At 47.6% G+C, this 17,688-nt stretch overlaps 1 protein-coding gene across 13 annotated transcripts in view; it reads left to right on the top strand.

Moving 5' to 3' along the window:
• Window positions 1-17,688, top strand: part of LOC115576854 (microtubule-associated protein 2-like) — a 62,648-nt gene that overhangs the window by 6,772 nt on the left and 38,188 nt on the right. For 12 of the 13 annotated variants that reach the window (XM_030409453.1, XM_030409444.1, XM_030409445.1 and 9 more), the window contains exon 2: window positions 16,192-16,269. The gene's annotated coding sequence lies outside the window, so the exon portion shown is untranslated. Of the gene's footprint in view, window positions 1-3,558; window positions 3,632-16,191; window positions 16,270-17,688 lie in introns of all 13 variants that reach the window. The other variant, XM_030409443.1, reaches the window with a different exon arrangement.

Raw genomic sequence — 17,688 nt, 5'->3', positions numbered from 1 at the left:
AATGCGCCGTTAGCATTCTCATCAAACTCACCTGTACTTGGTGCTAATTAGCAAATGTTAGCATGCGCACACGCTTAACTAAGATGGCGAACATGGTCGATGTCACACCTGCCGCAGCATCGGCATGTTGGCGCTGTCCTAGCATGCTCACGTTAGCATATTAGCTCGAGTACAGCTTCACAGAGCTGCTAGCATAGCTGTAGACGTCCTTTGTTATCATAAATAATTGTAGTTTTTTGTAATACAGTGCTGCAACTTTTGAAACCCAGACTTTTTTAAAGATGTACACGTTGAAGTGCTGCTATGACTTCCCGTGGTGGGCTTCTCATTCCCAAGTGTCCTCCTATCCTCCCGCCTGTGTTGTTGTGAAGTGCTGACTGTGCCGACTGCCCCACTGGGACCCTGAAGGGCCCCCCTCACCACAGCAACCCCTGCCATGGAAACCAGCCCCTCAAAGGAATGACCCCTTTGAGCAGCAGTGTGTGGATCCTCTGTGTGGCTCTGTAGTAAGAGGATTCAGGCCGGAGCCGAGAAAACAGCATTCACACATTTTTTATATTCTCTTCCTCTGCTTTTCTTTTCTTCTCCCTTCGACCTGGGAATACCCTGCAACCTTTGACCCCGACGCACACCGCGCTAGAAAGGAAAGGGACTAGAAATTCTGTTTGCAACTAACCGTGTCGAGTGGATGGCAGAAACAGATTTGGTGTGCTGTCTCTTGGAGGTGGGGTGGGAGACGTCACCGCCTCAGGTCGCCTCATTAAACCAAAGAGCGTAAATCTTGGTGGGGAAAAAGGGGCTGATAGGTTTATTTCAGGGCATCAACAGATGTTTGAGAACGGCCTCCTGGGAAGGAAAGTGCTCTCTCTCTTTTTTTTTTTATGTGGACAATAGCTGGTGATGGACTGGGGGGGTCACACTCGAGCCCCAGGCCCAGATTTACATGTGTGGCTGTCTGATCTGTAAATTAAACTATCCAATCCAAAGATTGATACAAAACTGGCAGCTATAGATGGACCATTGAAGACGCAAAATCACAAAACACAACCGCAAACAGAGAAATTCAATAGCAAATGGGCAACTAGAACCACAAAACACAACCTTAACACTGTGTTGTGCTTCTCTTTTTCTATTCTTGGTCTTGTTAGTTGATTGGCACTTCAAGGCCACCATACTTGGACTTGAATTTATCCTGTTGGAAAGCAGAAAAAGTGTAAATCTTGAGAAATAAACATGCGGTTTAAATGTTTATATCCAGTGTTCTTTGTTTTCGTTTTACAGCAAATACAGTCGGTCGAATTTCTCGGCCTCTTAGGAACGGCAAAACGTGTCTCCTGTGTTTTACCTCTGCATCTAAACTGCCTGTCCGGACTCCACAGATTACCCGCCGCGACGTTGTAGAGTCTTGCCTGGTAAGCGACACTTGGTTGACTTTACCGTAAAACATGACTTCATCGCTGGTACCAGGATGTTTTTCTGACCGACCCGCGAGTCAGAACATTACGAACGTGAGCTTCAAAGCTGCGTCTGTCGGCATGTCGCGATGTTTATCTGTGTTGCCGTCTGCGGGAGCATGAATCCTGATCTGTATCTCCTGCTTCTGTCTGTGCAGGCTTGTTTTCTGTGTCGTAGTACATTTAGACTTACAATCCGCAGAAATATGTATAGAAAGGCTGCGGCAAAAATAACCCGAGGAGGCCTGTAATTAGCCGTTTCTCTTGGAAAAATCACCGCTGCTCAAAGCCACCAGCTTCTCCCGGTCTTTTTGTGTGTGTGTGTGTGTGTGTGTGCGCCGTGGGTCGCCAATTATTGATTTTGTCTCTCCCGAGCCTCCTTTTTCCTCAGCTCACCTATCCCCCGTGGGGAGGCAGGAGGAGAGGGGGGACCCCCCGTGGATCTGCATGTCCACATTCAGATGCTAATCCCCCACCATCTGCTTTCTACTCCCCGTCCACGCTCGCTACTCAAAATCCCCGAGCTCCTCGTGTGCCCTCGGGGCTTGCCAGGCTGTTGTTTGCCACCTCTGCACCTTAATCGGGGAACACCGCACCCCTCTGTTAACTCCCTTTCTTCCCTTTTAACCCTCCAAACAGGGGGTCGTCTGTGGAGAAGGCTAAGAGAGAAGCTAAAGAAGTTACCCTCTCTATCCAGGGGCAGTGGACCTTGGCGTAATAGACCTCTTTTTCTGCATGACCCCTCACATCGACTGGTCAAAAAAAAGGGCTTCCAGGCAGATGAGTTAATCACCGGGCTGCTCCGACCTGCCAGCTGATCAAACCGAGCAGACGTGATTTACACGTAACTCCGGCTTTGTTACAGTTTGGCTCCCACTCCTTCGAGTGGGAACGCTTCTCAGGCTTGTTTTTCTGAGTGGCTGCGCCTCAACTGGTGTGTGTGTGTGTGTGTGTGTGTGTGGGATTGTGCTTGGATTTGCAGCTCCAGGATGACATAATAGAGTGTATTTTTGCTGTCACGGCTGGAAGTTCCTCTCCTTGGTTTTTTTGAAAGCAACTCTTTCTTGGATAATTTAAGAAAAGGTTCAGACTGAAGGCCTTTTAGTGAGACGGGTGATGATGAACATCGTTGGGTGCTGTTATTTTATGTCCAAGAAAGTCCTTATCTTTAAAATGTGACTTTTAGGTTTTTAGCGTCCTTCTTCTTGAGGTTGTATTACTTTTTACATGTTCCGATATTGTGCAGTCCTAGTTTGAAGCATAATAATCCCTTAAGGCTGCAGATTAAACCCTTTTTCAATAACAGGCATTGTGGGAAACCTTAAATCCGTCAATCTATAACTTTGGATTTACGTTATGACACTCAAAAAAACACTCACTCTTCAAAAACAGTCGTCTTTATGTTGGCAGATCACCAACACGAGACACGAATAATGATGAGAAAAGTCTAAATAACTCTGAAGTGACAAATATCCCACAGAGAGCCGATACGGTAAAGTCGACCCTCGGCCTTTATCTCCTGCATTCTCGCCACTAATTCGCCAAAGTGCCGCTGGTTTGTCAACCAGGAGACGTGGAGTGCGTGTTATCGCCTCGTTTGTTCTCAGGCCCAGCTATTTCCTGTCCCGTCAACAGGCGTGTGAACCAGTTGTGATCTAGACCACAAAAGGCACGGCGCTGCAGATCCAAGACGCTTTAATCAGCGTCCACATCTGAGTAATGAAAACACAAAGTCTGCCCCGCGCCGCTCTGTCGACATGTGGCCGCGTCTGCATGCGGCTGTGTTTCTGAGTGTGTTTGCATACGTGTGCGACCACGTGCGACGAAAGCCAAAGTGACAGCAGCGTTCTGAGGCGCTGACGGATGCGCGGCGATTGCTGATGATGCGCTGACACCGGCGCTGCTCGGTGTCGCTCTCTTGACGGATGAACTTACCTGCGCCGGGAGTCGGTTCGTCTTCCTGTCACTCCGGCTGTGTCATCGCTTTCGGCGGGCATGAATAAAGAATGATTCCAGACAGGATTTCAGAAAAGGCGACGCTTATTAACTCTGATTTAACCATTTTTCTGACCTTTTCCTGTTGTTGTCGTTGTTGTTGTTTCAGCCCATTTGAGGCACTCATTGATGAACCGATCAGCCAAATGCTCGACTTCTCGCCAACAAGCGCTCTTTCCAAGGTAACTCCTGTTCCTCAGGGTCAACATCTGCAAGACGGATGTGTTGTGTGTGTGTGCGTGCTATCTGGTTGAAGACATTTGTCTACAATCTACAAACATGGACCTCGTCGTGGCGAGAGGGGTCTCGTCTCGGAGTTCACAGAGCCCGAGGGCTTAATTCTCAAAGTCATGAAATGTAGGATTCATCCTCCGGGGACCTTTAATGTCACAGCTTCGTGGGAATCCACCCAACAGCTGAGGTGTTTCAGTCGGGAGCAAATGCAGCTGCTTTTCAGGGAGTTTGTGAATTCGTCTCATTGATTTCCAGTCATTGTTTCTGTGTCGAAGCTGGTGAGGATTGTTTGTCGAGTCTTGTGTTGCTAAAAGAGTCTTTGTTAAATGTCGGCCTTGCATAAACAGCCTCCATTCTTAGATCACAAGTCCGGATTGGATGGTACCTGATGCCTGCGGGTCGATCAAAACAGGTTTGTTTTCAGGCAATTCTGCGGCTGCCGAGCCTTTTTATTTCCCACTGCATCACCTCTCTGCCAATAAACAGCTCCACCGACGCGGTCGCCGGGTCGTACTTCTTCATTTAACTTTGTTTCCCGACGGAGCCGCAGCCAAAGTGACTCATCCCAGTGTCATGGAAACAAAAGCCCGGCAATAACAGCCGCTCTGGAGCGCCACAAAAAAAAAAAAACCGTCGCCCACGCAGCGCCGCCGAGAGTCTAGTAAAATATAGGATCCAACCGCCACCATCCAGCCTCGTTAAGGCATCACGTTGATCGATCTTTATGGACCGTTAATGGCAAATATGAGTTTACAGAGGCAGTGATTGGACGTTTCCTGGGCTCACGTTGCCTCCGAGCATGTAAACGCCAAGCGAGTTAATGAAGAATGACCTCACCCCCCCTCACCCGAGACCCTCGAGTGCAGGCAGACATTACCGAACTCCCCCGTCAGTTCATTCTACCTACCTTCACTCTTAATAACGCCCGCTCCATTCTTCACTCCATCCTCTTTTGTTAATGGAAGCTGCTGAGAGATTCTCCAGCAACGCACCACCTCCCCCCCTCACATCCGACCTCCCTCATCCGCCTTAAAGCCATGCTCGTATTATTATTGCCTCCCCCAATCGCCCTCCTCCACAACCTGGCCTCCTACTCTAACCACAATATTGCTGTATCACTTACACTAATAGCCTGCACTCACGGTGAAAAACACACGCCACAGAGATGCTTCCTGTAGAGAAGCATCCAGGTTGGCTATTTAAAATGTAGTTTTAAAAGGAAGTGTGTTTGTGTTGATTGAGTAGTTCTGTTGTGTCAGAAACATTATCACTTATTCAGAGACTGTAAACTGCTCAGATCTCGTTAGCGCCTGATGCTTTTTATACCTCGGCTGCGTTTTAGCTCGTTAACCACAAATTTCTTCACTTGAAAGTCGTTGCAAACTTTTTCTGAAGGACTCCAGACGTTGTTTTGTTTTGAATGTACTACAAGGAACATTTATCTCTTTATGAAACAGTCTGAAGTTGATACTGATGCTTCTGTGGGTTTCTTGAACAGGTTTGCGGTTGCCTGATCAAATTCTGTGTTGACATGAAAGAAATGGCTAAATTCCGACTTGTCCATATTGAAGAAGTCATAAATTAATCTTTTTTAGCGGAGTGCTAATGATGACTTGTGTGACGCCCCACACTGCTGAGCAGTGATGTACAGTCGCCCCCCCCCTTGTGGCCCAATTGTTGAAAAACGCGAGCTAAAGTGCCCTCCTGGGAGCCAAAACGTGTGCTAAAGTGCCCTCCTGGGAGCCAAAACGTGTGCTAAAGTGCCCTCTTGGGAGCCAAAAAAGCATGCCAAAGTGGCCTCTTGGTTGGCAAAACACACTAAGTTGCCCCCTTGGCTGGTTAAAACATGATAAACTGCCCTCTTGGGAGCCAAAACACGCGCTAAAGTGCCCTCTTGGGAGCCAAAACACGCGCTAAAGTGCCCTCCTGGGAGCCAAAACGTGTGCTAAAGTGCCCTCTTGTGAGCCAAAAAAGCATGCCAAAGTGGCCTCTTGGTTGGCAAAACACACTAAGTTGCCCCCTTGGCTGGTTAAAACATGATAAACTGCCCTCTTGGGAGCCAAAACACGCGCTAAAGTGCCCTCTTGGGAGCCAAAACATGCGCTAAAGTGCCCTTCTTTTCGCCCCTGCCCTTCAAAAAGTCTGCACACGCCACTGCTGCTGAGAGAAACTAATCTGCAGTACGTACGGCACTAAAACTGCGTTTACTACTTTGTCCAGAGGGGGCGCCAGAATCAACATGAATAAAAGTTCCTTGTGGTAGCTTTAATGTAGTCAAAAATCTACAATTTAAAGGGCAGACTCATAAAGTTGAACCAGAATTTGAATTCTCTTCTTTTTACATAAGCAGTTTCTAACCTGTAAGGCCCCGTAGAGCCTGAAAACGTTGATACTAGACACTGTTCTGTTTTTAACAAGCTCGCAAAGTGTTTGTTATGAACTTACGTCCGTCTCTTCACAACACTGACTGGATATTTGGGACCCATTGTGCTGTTAAGATCATCTGTCAATCAGAAAGTGCGAGGTGGCAAGCTAGGCTAACTAGCTTCAGCGCGGAAAGTGCAACCACAACCACATGGTTGCAGTTAGCCAAGTTATTTACACATAAGATTTAACTTAAATGTAGTTTTTTTTTTCTTATTATCAAGAGATTACTCAGATGCAGTGTTTATTTTTACTATCCTATATTTAGATTCTTGCCTGCCTGGTGTACACTATCCTACAGTGAGGCATTGGCAGAAATCCGTTGGTAACTCACCGTGAAAACATGAAAAAAAACTGTTGGAAGGCTCCTTTTTTTTTTAGTAGCAGCTGAAAAATTTGTTTTGAGTTTTAAAGTCAAAACACAACACATTGTTATGCATCTATCATGAGGGTGTTGCTCGCAGATTTTCCCCGACGAGCACAGCCAAAAAAAACAATATCATCTTTATTCCTGAGCCTCCAACCATGACTCACTCTTCGTCGGGGCTGGACGGGAGGAGGACGAGGAGGAGGTGGAGGAGGAGGAGGAGGAGGGAAAATGTGCCGGCTTGCTTGTTTTGGATGCTTCACTGACGGGGCGGTTTCCCCTCGCTCGCCTGAATGACAGAGTTGCCCCAGAAGACTTGACAGCTGTTGACTTGGACTCGGGGTGGAGGGGGTGTGTGTGTTTGTCCATGTTTGTGAGGCAGTTATTGGTGTTTACGCTTGGCAGCGTTCGGGCTGCGTGATTGCAGCGACCCGCCAGCCCAGGATGTGGCTCTGCGCTGACGTCTTTTCGCGTGTTGTGTTTGTTGCAAGTTGCGTTTTTGTATACGCGAGTGTTCATTTATTATACGGGAATGTCAGGTGCCTCACGATCATGCTCGAATATGGTGTGTGTGTGTGTGTGTGCGACATCGTCCCCCGCTGCAGTAAAAGTCCTGTGCAGCCTCCTCCTCCTCCTCCTCCTCGTCCTCCTCCTCCCTGATGACTTCCAGAAACTTCCGCTCTTCACTCCATCTCAGTGACACGTGTGTCCTCTCTCCTCCAAGACCGAACACCGCAGCAGCTTTTTTACGACGCCGATCTGCAGCTTTTTACGCACTTCCCTCTCTGGAGAAACGCACATCTCCACATCTGGACTGAAAAGTTGTTCAGCTGAGCAAAACATCTGGCTAACAGTCTCTAACAGACGCGCCGGTGTTAAGTTGGAAATTGTGAATCACTCTATTGATTGATTGTGTGTGATTATTAACAAATTATATTGGGTTGTTTTATTGAGTCATTAAGTAAAAGTGCTTTTTAGGGCTTGCGACGAACGATTCTTTTCATTCAAGCGAATGATTTCCCGATTTATCGATCCACAGAATACCACAGAAAATTGTAAAAATTGCATCTTTGGTCAAACAAACAGTCTAAAACCCAAAGACTCTTCATCTACTGACGTAAAAATAACAAAGAAAAGCAGCAGATCCTCACGTTTAACAAGCCGGAACCTGCAAATGTTCCACGTCTTTGCTTGAAAACGAGTCTGCGGAGGTTCAAAGTGCTTGAACAGAGCTCGTCCTCATCAGTGAAGAGCTTCCTCTGACTTCTGGCCTGAGCGCCGCGACTCTAAACCTCCGGCGTCTGACCACCGGTGCCCAGATCCCAGCGCTCCCTGTGTAGGTGCTAATTTAGAGCAGATGGCGTGTGGACTCCCGTCAACAGGAAATGGCTTAGAAACGGGGACAACCCTGCTGCAGATTAGACGCTGGTAACCTGCCCTCTCAAGTGATTCCCTGTGAAACAGTCAAATATCAAATCACAAAGAGAGAGCAGCAGTTTTTAACCCGACTCCCGGCTCCTGTGTAGGTGTGGGTGCATCGCGTCCGACCTCTGCAGTCTCTCCTCTACTTGATAAATTACTTGTTTGCTTCGCTGCATACAAGACGCCCTGCAGGCTCAGATTCAGATCACACGAGCCAACACAAGAGACAGACAGCTTGTAAATTAGAGAGCAAGCACCTGAGGACGGAAGGTGTTCGACAGAGCTGTTCAAATCGCAAAAAGAGGGTAAAGATGCCGCATCAGCCCGAAGGGAGTCAGAGAGAGAGACGCGACGCTTTTTGGATTCAGCTTGACTTCGATGATGTCAGCAAAAAACGTCCATAAATTATGTTAGACATCATTTTTCAAAAAACGCTCAATTTACGTGCAAAACCTGCCTGAGAATTTGCACGTTTTTAAGTTTTCTTCAGTCTTGAAGTAATTAAGTGGTAGTTGTCTGTACAACCATGGATACATTACAAACAGGAAGCGCTAACAGATAATTCGGCATATCTTTAATTCGAATTTAAGCAAATACAAAAAAACGAGCTTAGTTTGAACATTAAAAGTTTTTTAATGTTGTGGTGCCGCCGCCCTTACAAGGCTGTGGGTGCAAAATGAGTAAACTCGGTGAGAGGTGCCTGCTCGGGCCTGTGATCACCGACCGATCAGAATCACCTGCATGTTTTGGAAGGTGGGGTTCTTAAAGAGACAGGCACGAAAACAAAGTATCAGACAGATGTGCTGCAGAAATGGACAGTATGAGAAAATGCATGTGTGTTTTGACATTTTCAAGTCGATGCAAAACTTCCTGTTCAACAATGATGGCAGTTGCTAATCTTGATAATTACAATTGTAACAAGCCAAAATAGCAAAGAATTGCTCGTTCCAGCTACTGAAACATGAGGATACGCCACTTCTCTCTGGTCAACATAACGTACACTGAATATTCATGTCTTTGGTGGCAGTGTTCCCTGCGAGTACAGAAGCATGTTGTGATTTTTTTTTCCATGCAGTAATGTGGGGATACTGTACGGCAGCCTGTGTTTGAGTTCAGCCCAGGGTGTAGGGAGGACTTCAAAGCCCCACGGCTACACCCTGTGGTTAGTGTAAAGACCAGGCACACGCGAGCTGCAGCGTTCACGGGCACGCGGTCCATCTACACGCCATGCGCTCTGTATTGTAAAGCCGGCACACGCCCTCAGACAGGCGCACATTTATTTAAGTCCATAAAAACAGTTGACTGCCTTCTCGCCCCTAAAAACCCCCCACAGTCGAAGCATCAGACCCTGCTATAAACACACACACACACACACACACACACACACACACACACACTCTCTCTCCCTCTCTCTCCACTTCCTGTCTGTTTCTTTCTCCTCAAATCACGTCTGTGTTTTAAACGGGCCTCTCTGAGGGCATATTTCACATTTGAGGAATTTCCTGTGTTCTGCTTATATCAGAGAGGGATGACAGTCCAAGAGTTGCACACACACACACACACACACACACACACAGAGGCCAATCTTAAGCCTGTCATGTGTGTGTGTGTGTGTGTGTGTGTGTGTGTGTGTGTGTCCTCCGCCTTGAATACATGCATGTGAACGTGGCGGATGAGACAATGTACGCCCCTCTGAGGCCGTCTCGCTGGGTGGTAGACAGGAAGGATTGCTCTTCATCCGTCGCAGTTAATACTGTATCCAGCGGTGGTCCGCAGTGGTGACAAACACCAGGTTTACACAGTCAGTTCTGACGGTAAACTTCTGTAATTATGCTTTTGCAATGCATGATGGGTACAGTGAGCTGCTGTGAATTTGAATTTAAGCGATATTCTGAGGTGTGAAAACAGTTACAATGGTACTCTGCAGTGGCCATGCAGTAACTTCACAGGTGCACATGCTAACATGTGAAAAGGCTAACAACGTGCTAACAAAAGGCCAACAGGCTCACAGGTGGTCCAACAAGGCACTCGTGCTAACAGGCTAAAAGCAAGCTAACAGCAGGTAAACAGGACTACTTGTAGTTCAAGAAGGTACATGTGCTAACAGGGTAACAACAGGCTAACAGGTCTATAGGTGGTCCAACAAGGTACACATGCTAACAGGCTAACAGCAGGCTAACAGGTCTATAGGTGGTCCAACAAGGTACACATGCTTACAGGGTAACAACAGGCTAACAGGTCTATAGGTGGTCCAACAAGGTACACATGCTAACAGGCTAACAGCAGGCTAACAGGTCTATAGGTGGTCCAACAAGGTACACATGCTAACAGGGTAACAACAGGCTAACAGGTCTATAGGTGGTCCAACAAGGTACACATGCTAACAGGCTAGCAGCAGGCTAACAGGACAGCAAGTGGTCCAACAAGCTAACATGCTAGAAAGCGATATGGTGGGGTTAACATTAAAACACACAACCAATTAGCCAGTAACGTTACTTTAAATGTCAGGAATCGTTTTTATGGTGTGTGTTATGTGTGTGTGTGTGTGTGTGTGTGTGTGTGTGTGTGTCGCTCACTCTTGGCGAATGAGCAGCCTGCTATTTGCTGTTGGCAGCTGCAAACAAGGAAAGCTGCACTTTTTCACAAACCACTCTACGTTTTTTTTTATAGGTGCTGGAGAGCTTTTTTCACGAGCCTCTGCGCTCCAGCGTCAAGTGTCGGTGTTATGGAGTAAACTGTCGAGTTCGGCTGTTGTGTCGCTCTGTTATGACTGTAAATAAATGATCGAGGCGCCCCCACACTCTCTCTCTCTCTCTCTTTATATAAAGAAACGTTCTGCTGCTTGTCATCAGCGGATTAAAAGCTCAGTTCATTAGAGCTTTTTATATGAGCCACTTCGCTAATGGAGCACAGGAAGCGATCCATCTTACATGTGTCGCGCCAGTTTGTTGGGAATTAATAAGGTGATTACCACATGGTGACAAAGTTAGACTTCCTGCTGCATCCATCCTTCATAAGAGGATTTCTTTTGTCGTCGCTGGTCAGGGATCAAGTGTGATGGAAGCGTCGGCTGACGGCTTTGTTGGTTTCACTTTTAAAGACGGCGAGTGGAGGTTCAAGGTCCTCCAGCAGCCCTCAACAGGACACAGAAGCGTTAAAAGTTTGTTCTTGATATTAAAGGTGTTGCTTATCTGTAACGCGACCCTGTTGAATACAGTCAGGTTCTGATTCAGGCCCGACTTTACTGTGAGGCACTTGCACGTTCTCTCTCTTTTATGGGTTTACTCCAGGTCTCCACGATAATACCCCCCAAAAATTTTAAGGTTAGTTGAAATAGCAACTTGACATCAGGGGCTGCCCTGTCACCGCTCCACCACGAGCCACTGCGGCCGCAACAACCCGCCCTACTCCACCTCTGATTGGCTGGTATGGAGACCACTCGTTTGGTAGAGCGCGGCAGGGTAACCTGGCGTCAGCTCGCCTGTCCGTTCTGGTTCAGGCTCGACCTTACTGTGACGAGTTTACATGAGTGTCTGGGTTTACTGTCACAGCAGGGTGGATGGATAAGGATGCAGAAATCAATTTGTTGACACGTTCCCTCATGAGCCTCTGATGACTCGCTGTATCAGTCACAGTGTGATCCTGGTGCGACCGGTTAAACCGGAGCATGCGAGTCAGTGCGAGTGGCTCTGTTGTGTCTATATGCAGAGGGCTCTGAGGGGATGGAGAGGATCAGCTTCCCTGTCTGGTCTGAGCAGACTCACCTTTGACCTCTGGCAGCTCACGGTCAAACAACAACAGGAGTAAAAAAGCCTTCGACGGCTTCGCACGTCTTTAAAAACTACACGTTATTGAGCTAGTTGAAAGATTTGGACCCGGTGGGTTAAATTCATCTGGTTAAAAATAGAAGAGGCTTCATCTAATTAATCATAAATAACCTTCACTGACGATGTAATGTGAATGATGCACGCCTGACCGGAGACAGACTGGTGGCTGCCGACCTTTCTGAGCAGACAGACGGATCAGCGCGGCCAATTAGATTTCCTCCCTGATCTAATTCACCGTTTGTTTCAGGGAAAAAACAACAAAACAAGCAGATGCCACTGTGCTTTTTTGTGTTTTTTCCAACTGTTTCCAGACAAGAGGAGCAAGTAGTTGCTGGGAGTTGGATGCTGGCCTTCTTCCCGGGAAGAGATTTCTCTTGTGATGCCTCAGTGGCGATCCAATCCTCGGTCTTTAACACGGGCCTGCGAGCGATTACAAGGTCCGAGTCTGGGTGAAAGTATTAGCACGGCATCGACTGGTAAATCTCATGTGTATGTATATGCCGGAGTAGCCAGGACACAAAGCACCAATGCAAATATATATCTAAGAAAGAACCAGAACCAGAACTGAGTATTCTGTATTCTTATCTTTATCCAATAGCTGCGTTCGTACCACCCGCTCCTCCTCTCTCTCGTCAACCACAGCAGTTCTATAAGTGGAAGTTCTAAAACACAGCTTGAATTACAGCTTTAATGCCGCTTGTGTTCGACGACGCAGAGCGGCTGCATCCACCGAGCACCTGCAATAAATCTGCCCTCTCGTCCTCTTCGTGCTCGCGCTGCATTTTAGAAGTTTAAAAAAAAACAACCCAGTTTGAGTCACGCTTCCAGAGGGGGTCCGGTGAGGTGTTTTGGATATGATGATACATACAGCGAGTCCGGGATTCGTGAGGCTAATGAATTCAAGTATTAGTCAGCGCCGGTTTGTTTTCCTTGTGTTGCTTAGTTTGTTGTCCGTCACGCTGCAGAAAAACAAGTTAGTGAGACAGAACACGGGCCCTAGTTTTGGTTGTCACACCGACAACACAAGTGAAATTTTTCTGACCAGCTATGAAAGCTCCAAATCTGGATGAAGGGGTCCGGGCGGATTACACCCAAGCCTGCGATGATCCCATTCGGCTAATCCCGATCATAGTGAGTTGGCTGTTCCCCCCCGATCGTAGGAGGGGATGGGAGGAGGGGGGGGGGGAGCAGGCAGCAACCGGCTTGTAGCACACAATGAGATTGACCTACCTCCTAATTTGGGATTAGACGTAAGAGAATACATCCTGTGATGACGAGATGAGCCGGTCTGGTTGGAGAAAGTGACTGAATCATCGCTGAAACGAACATAATCGGACCAAAACCCAAAGATTCTTCATTAATTGGAAAGTAATGCAGTAAATCCTCATATTTAAGACGCTGGAACCAACAAACATTTCACATTTTTTTTCTTGACAGACTGATTAAAACAACTAATCTATAATCTGGAGTACTGACTGACTAATTTTTGAGTGGCCAATCGGTTAATTGACTCACAAATCTGTTTTTATCTCACTAATATGGTTCCAATTGTATGAGATTATTATAGGATCTCAGAAAATATCACATTTCACAGTATGAGATACTACACAATTATTATTATTAGCAGTTAACTGAACCCTGAAAAGAATAAAAACAGGGTTTTTTTGTTGAATTTCAGAAAATATGACGTCCTAATAGACAAGAAACTTGACTTAAACTCGAAAAAATATATTTTTAACGCCACAGTATACCTCGAAACCGTTATACCGCCCAAACCCTACTCAATAAATAAATGTTTTACTTGATTCAAGAAAGGTAAGACTTCAGAAAAAGTCATCACTCATCCTGCCGACAGTTCAGTAGCATGAGATTGGCGTTAGCGCTCAGGCTAGCATCTGCTCCCTGGCAGTGGAGGCTGAGGGGAGATTAGATGTTAGCGTCTATGCTAGCAGGCTCTGCAGCTCCGGTCCGGGCCTCCCTCTCTAATCAGCGGCGGCCTCCCTAAAGGCTGGCTGGTGCTGACAGGACTGTCTGCGCCTCGTCGAGCTCCGGGTCTCACCCTCCTAAACCGCCCAACCCTCCTGTGTTTTTCCTCTCCATCCTCCTCATCTCTTTGCTTTTCCCCAATAATCCACTCTCCCATTTAAAAAAAAAAAACAGAAAAACACAGCGCAGCCTGGATCATCACGAGCACTGATCCCTCTGAACAAACACCAGAATGATCTCATAATTCAATCCGACGCTGGGATTACTTCGTCGATGCCATTTTAAATGTCTCATTTGCTTTCTTTAAACGTCACCCAGCCCCCGATGCTGACAGGTTGATTACAGTCCTACACTGATGGCTCTTTCCACCCCCCCGACACAGGACAGGCTAATGATGGGACTGGGAGAGGATGTGATGTGGGATGCGAGGAGCAGGGCTGGCTCGCTCTGTTCCGTCTCCTCCTCTAATTTTTTTTTAAGTGGTTTTGGGAGCCGTATGACTGGATCCTTTATGATTCAGCCTCACGCCGACCTCAGTGGTCTCTGTGTGGTTTTGGCGATCGTGTCGGGGAGTGTCTCCTGACATCGGTCTGGTCGCGCTGGTTTGTTTTAGTGGGTGAATCTATTTCCTGTTTGAAGGATGGGTTCAGAAGTCTTTGTTAATACAACACTCACAGAGATTTCGGTCGCTGTAATCGTCATTCCTCCGGTTAATACTGTCCATCATATCAATATAGATCCATATCTCATTTGATCTGTGACCACGTGGCATCACTTGCTTCTTTATTTTAGTTTGTTTAAGTTGGTGTGATTATCAGAATAAAGTCTGGAAAGGGAATGTACCAAATACACATGCCTCCACCTAATCCAGTATTCTCCGTCCATTTAGCTTAGCTTAGCTTTTTAGAGGAAAATCAGCTAGTTCTTTACCTGCTTAAGGCTAATCGCCAACTTGTGCTACGACAGGCGACCACGAACCACCATCCAGAAAATTAACGTTAGCCAACTAGCAACAGATCTTTGCATTAGCTAGCCAACAGCCCGTTCATGGTGAGCATATTCAACTTGCTAGCATCGTGCTAGGTTAATAACACTTCACTTCAATGCAAACAATGTATAGATATCTGTTTATATAAATATAGTTGCACTTTATCAATCCCTAATCTTTGCATCTACGTGTAATAGACAGAACAAGGTAAAGCATAAACAAAGTAAGTAAAGTAAAACACTGTTAGACGTTATTGGAAGAAACTGAAAAAAGTGTCAGATTAGCTCAAAATGCTAAAGTGATGCTAGCCAGATTAAGGGAGCGTCTCCACCCTGGCGGTCCATGACAACTCAAAAAGTGGATTTTGTTCTGAAAGGCCAAAACTCTGAAAGGTTACCCACTCGGCTCCTCACAGCGATCATCAACGCCTCAGCGGGCGCCCGGCATCTGAGTAATGTAGCCTCTTCAAAAAAAATCCCAAACTATCTTCTATTTTGTTTTTCCCAGCATGCATCCCTCCGCTTCATCTGCTCATAACGTCTGTATTTATTCACAACTTTGACATGTGTGGCGCTGCGAGTGATGGATAATCTAAAGACCGGGGCCCATTGTGAGGCCTCCGGACTATAAATGTTTCGTGATTTCATGTGGTTTTGAGGTCGGGAGCCATTAGGCTTCCAGCAGTCAGCGCTTGCCGCTACCGAGTGGTACGCTCTCGGCTCGGCTCGGCTCGGCTCGTCTGGCCTCTGCAGTCTCTTTTTCCCCCCTCGTCCCCCTTTTTTCCCTGCCTTTGTTTTCAGTGCGGCTGCTGCAGTTGGCCATGCCTGCAAATGAGCACCGGGGACAGAGCAATTATTCAGCAGTCGGGTCGGGTGCACCCCCCTTTCCCTCCACACACACCGCACATACACTCCTGCTAACACTCCCCCTCGTCATGTTTGAGTGTTTTGTGCATTCATAATGTTTCGGACGTCTTTGAGCAAAAATGAGGAAGGATTTACACGCCTGTGATAAACACAAAGAGGAGAATGAAATATGCTTCTGGAAACCTGGACATAGAGATTTATCTTGGAGCTCGATTCCCTCGGGGGTGGACGGGCTCCGTGTGTCTTCCCTCAAACGTGAATTAATGTGACGGACACAAACATGCACACACGTTTTTCTCTCCCATCCCCCCCTCCACCACCACCACCACCACCATCGCCACCACCGCCACCCTTCCCCGTTGCAATGGAGACGCTGGTTTGGTTGCAGAGTGTTTGCTGAGGAAGGGAGGGAGGTGGGAGGGTGGAGATCTACGTGAGACAGCATGCTGGTTGGCTCGCTGTGTGTGTGTGTGTGTGTGTGTGTGTTTTGCAGCAGTGTGCTTTGCCGGCTCCGCTCGCCGGCGAGAAAGCATCAGCCGTCGCTGTCGGTGTGGCGCTGGCCCCCGCGACTCCTGTTCGCTCCTTCTTTTTCTGTCCCCTCATCCTTTTGTCTTTTCTCTCTCTGCAGGAGCCGCTGCCTTGCCCCCACACCGCGTCCTCTTCACAGACAATAAAAGGCTGGAGTATCTGCCCTGAACCCCACCAGGTAAGACGTTGTGCTTTTTTTCCTTTTGAGAGGCGAGCATACGCCTCTTCATCGCTCTGAGAACGATGAAGAATAAACTGGGGAGTCAAAAGTATCCCCCCTCCTTTTGTTGGTAGAAACAGGGAGCATCTTCCCTTTCTGTTCCAGTTTCATCATCTTTGTTTGCAGAGATTTCTAATTATCCAAGGTGTTTTCTGCTGACACACTCGAGCTTCTGATGTTGTGATAGAGCCGGGGGGGGGGGGGACTCGCTTCTCTGTTTCGTGGCCTTTTAGTCTTTTGTGACGTATCTCGTCTAGACGCTGCTGATTATTCACCCGGCAGGACGGCACGGTTCGCCTCGAGGAGAGAAAAAAAAAAACAACAACCCTGATCTCCAGTTAAGTTTTTGCTCTCAAGGAAACAAAACATGATTTCAGTTGGAAGTAACGCCGAATGTGATGCGACGAGAGGCCGTGTGATGGCATGTGGCCGTCGGCGGTTAGCGACTCATAGCCAACAGATTGTTGGTGGTTCCTCCGTGGGAGTGACACCAAGCCGAGCGAGACCGCGGGACATATTACTCTGCCTGTCAGCGCCGGCAGAGCTGGCTGTCACCAGTTCGCTGACGGCTCGGGAGGAGATTTTTTGGGGCGGTATTGATGTGAGCAGGTGGCGATGAGACCCCGACAGCGACTTCCTGTCTTTCCCCCCTTTTCTCCCACCCTTTCTTTTCTTCTTCCCGTCCCACTCTTGTTTATTCCTCCCCCTGCCTTTATCTGTTTTGATCTGTCAGCTCTCTCCCACTCGCCCCCCGTCACCCCTCGCCTCACATTTTGGTTTTGTCTTCCCCCGTTTACTACGCTCGTACAGGAACGGGGTCAAATGGGAGCAGGCGTACTTTTCTAGCTCCATCCAATATTCATTTGTTGAAAAAACTCACCAAGAAAAAGAGTGATACATCCTATAAAAATGCGAGCAGATTTGATTCATTTTGAGGGGGAACAACTGGGTTCAATGGACACAGACATTTTATGTTTTAAGGGGGACGCTGCCGGTTCATTCCGCCTCCCGATCCAGTTCCTGTCAGTCTGCAGTACATGTGTTTGTGTCTGTGACTGTGCTGGAAGTCACCATGGCGTCCATCACATCTCGACATGCCCCCGGTTTCACCTCTAGCCCCTCTCCCGTCTGTCTATCTCTTGTCCCCGTCTGCCTGCATGGTTGCTGGGCGGCACCGAGGCGAGCTGTCTTTTCCTTGGATGCCAGCTCTGGGTGACACGCCATGGCGTAGGAGTGGAGGATGAGGGGGGGCAAACGCGTCCTCTCCCCCGCCGTGTCCTCATTTTTTGGGGTCACAAATGGAGTCCTGCACCCCCCTCAGTCATCCTCCACCTCCTCTCCCACATTTTCCCTGCGTCTCTTCCAGTTCTGCCGAGC

Source organism: Sparus aurata, chromosome 24 (genome assembly GCF_900880675.1).
Source record: "Sparus aurata chromosome 24, fSpaAur1.1, whole genome shotgun sequence".
NCBI lineage: Eukaryota > Metazoa > Chordata > Actinopteri > Spariformes > Sparidae > Sparus > Sparus aurata.
Note: the sequence above shows the minus strand (reverse complement) of the source record. Positions and strands in the feature narration are given on the sequence as shown.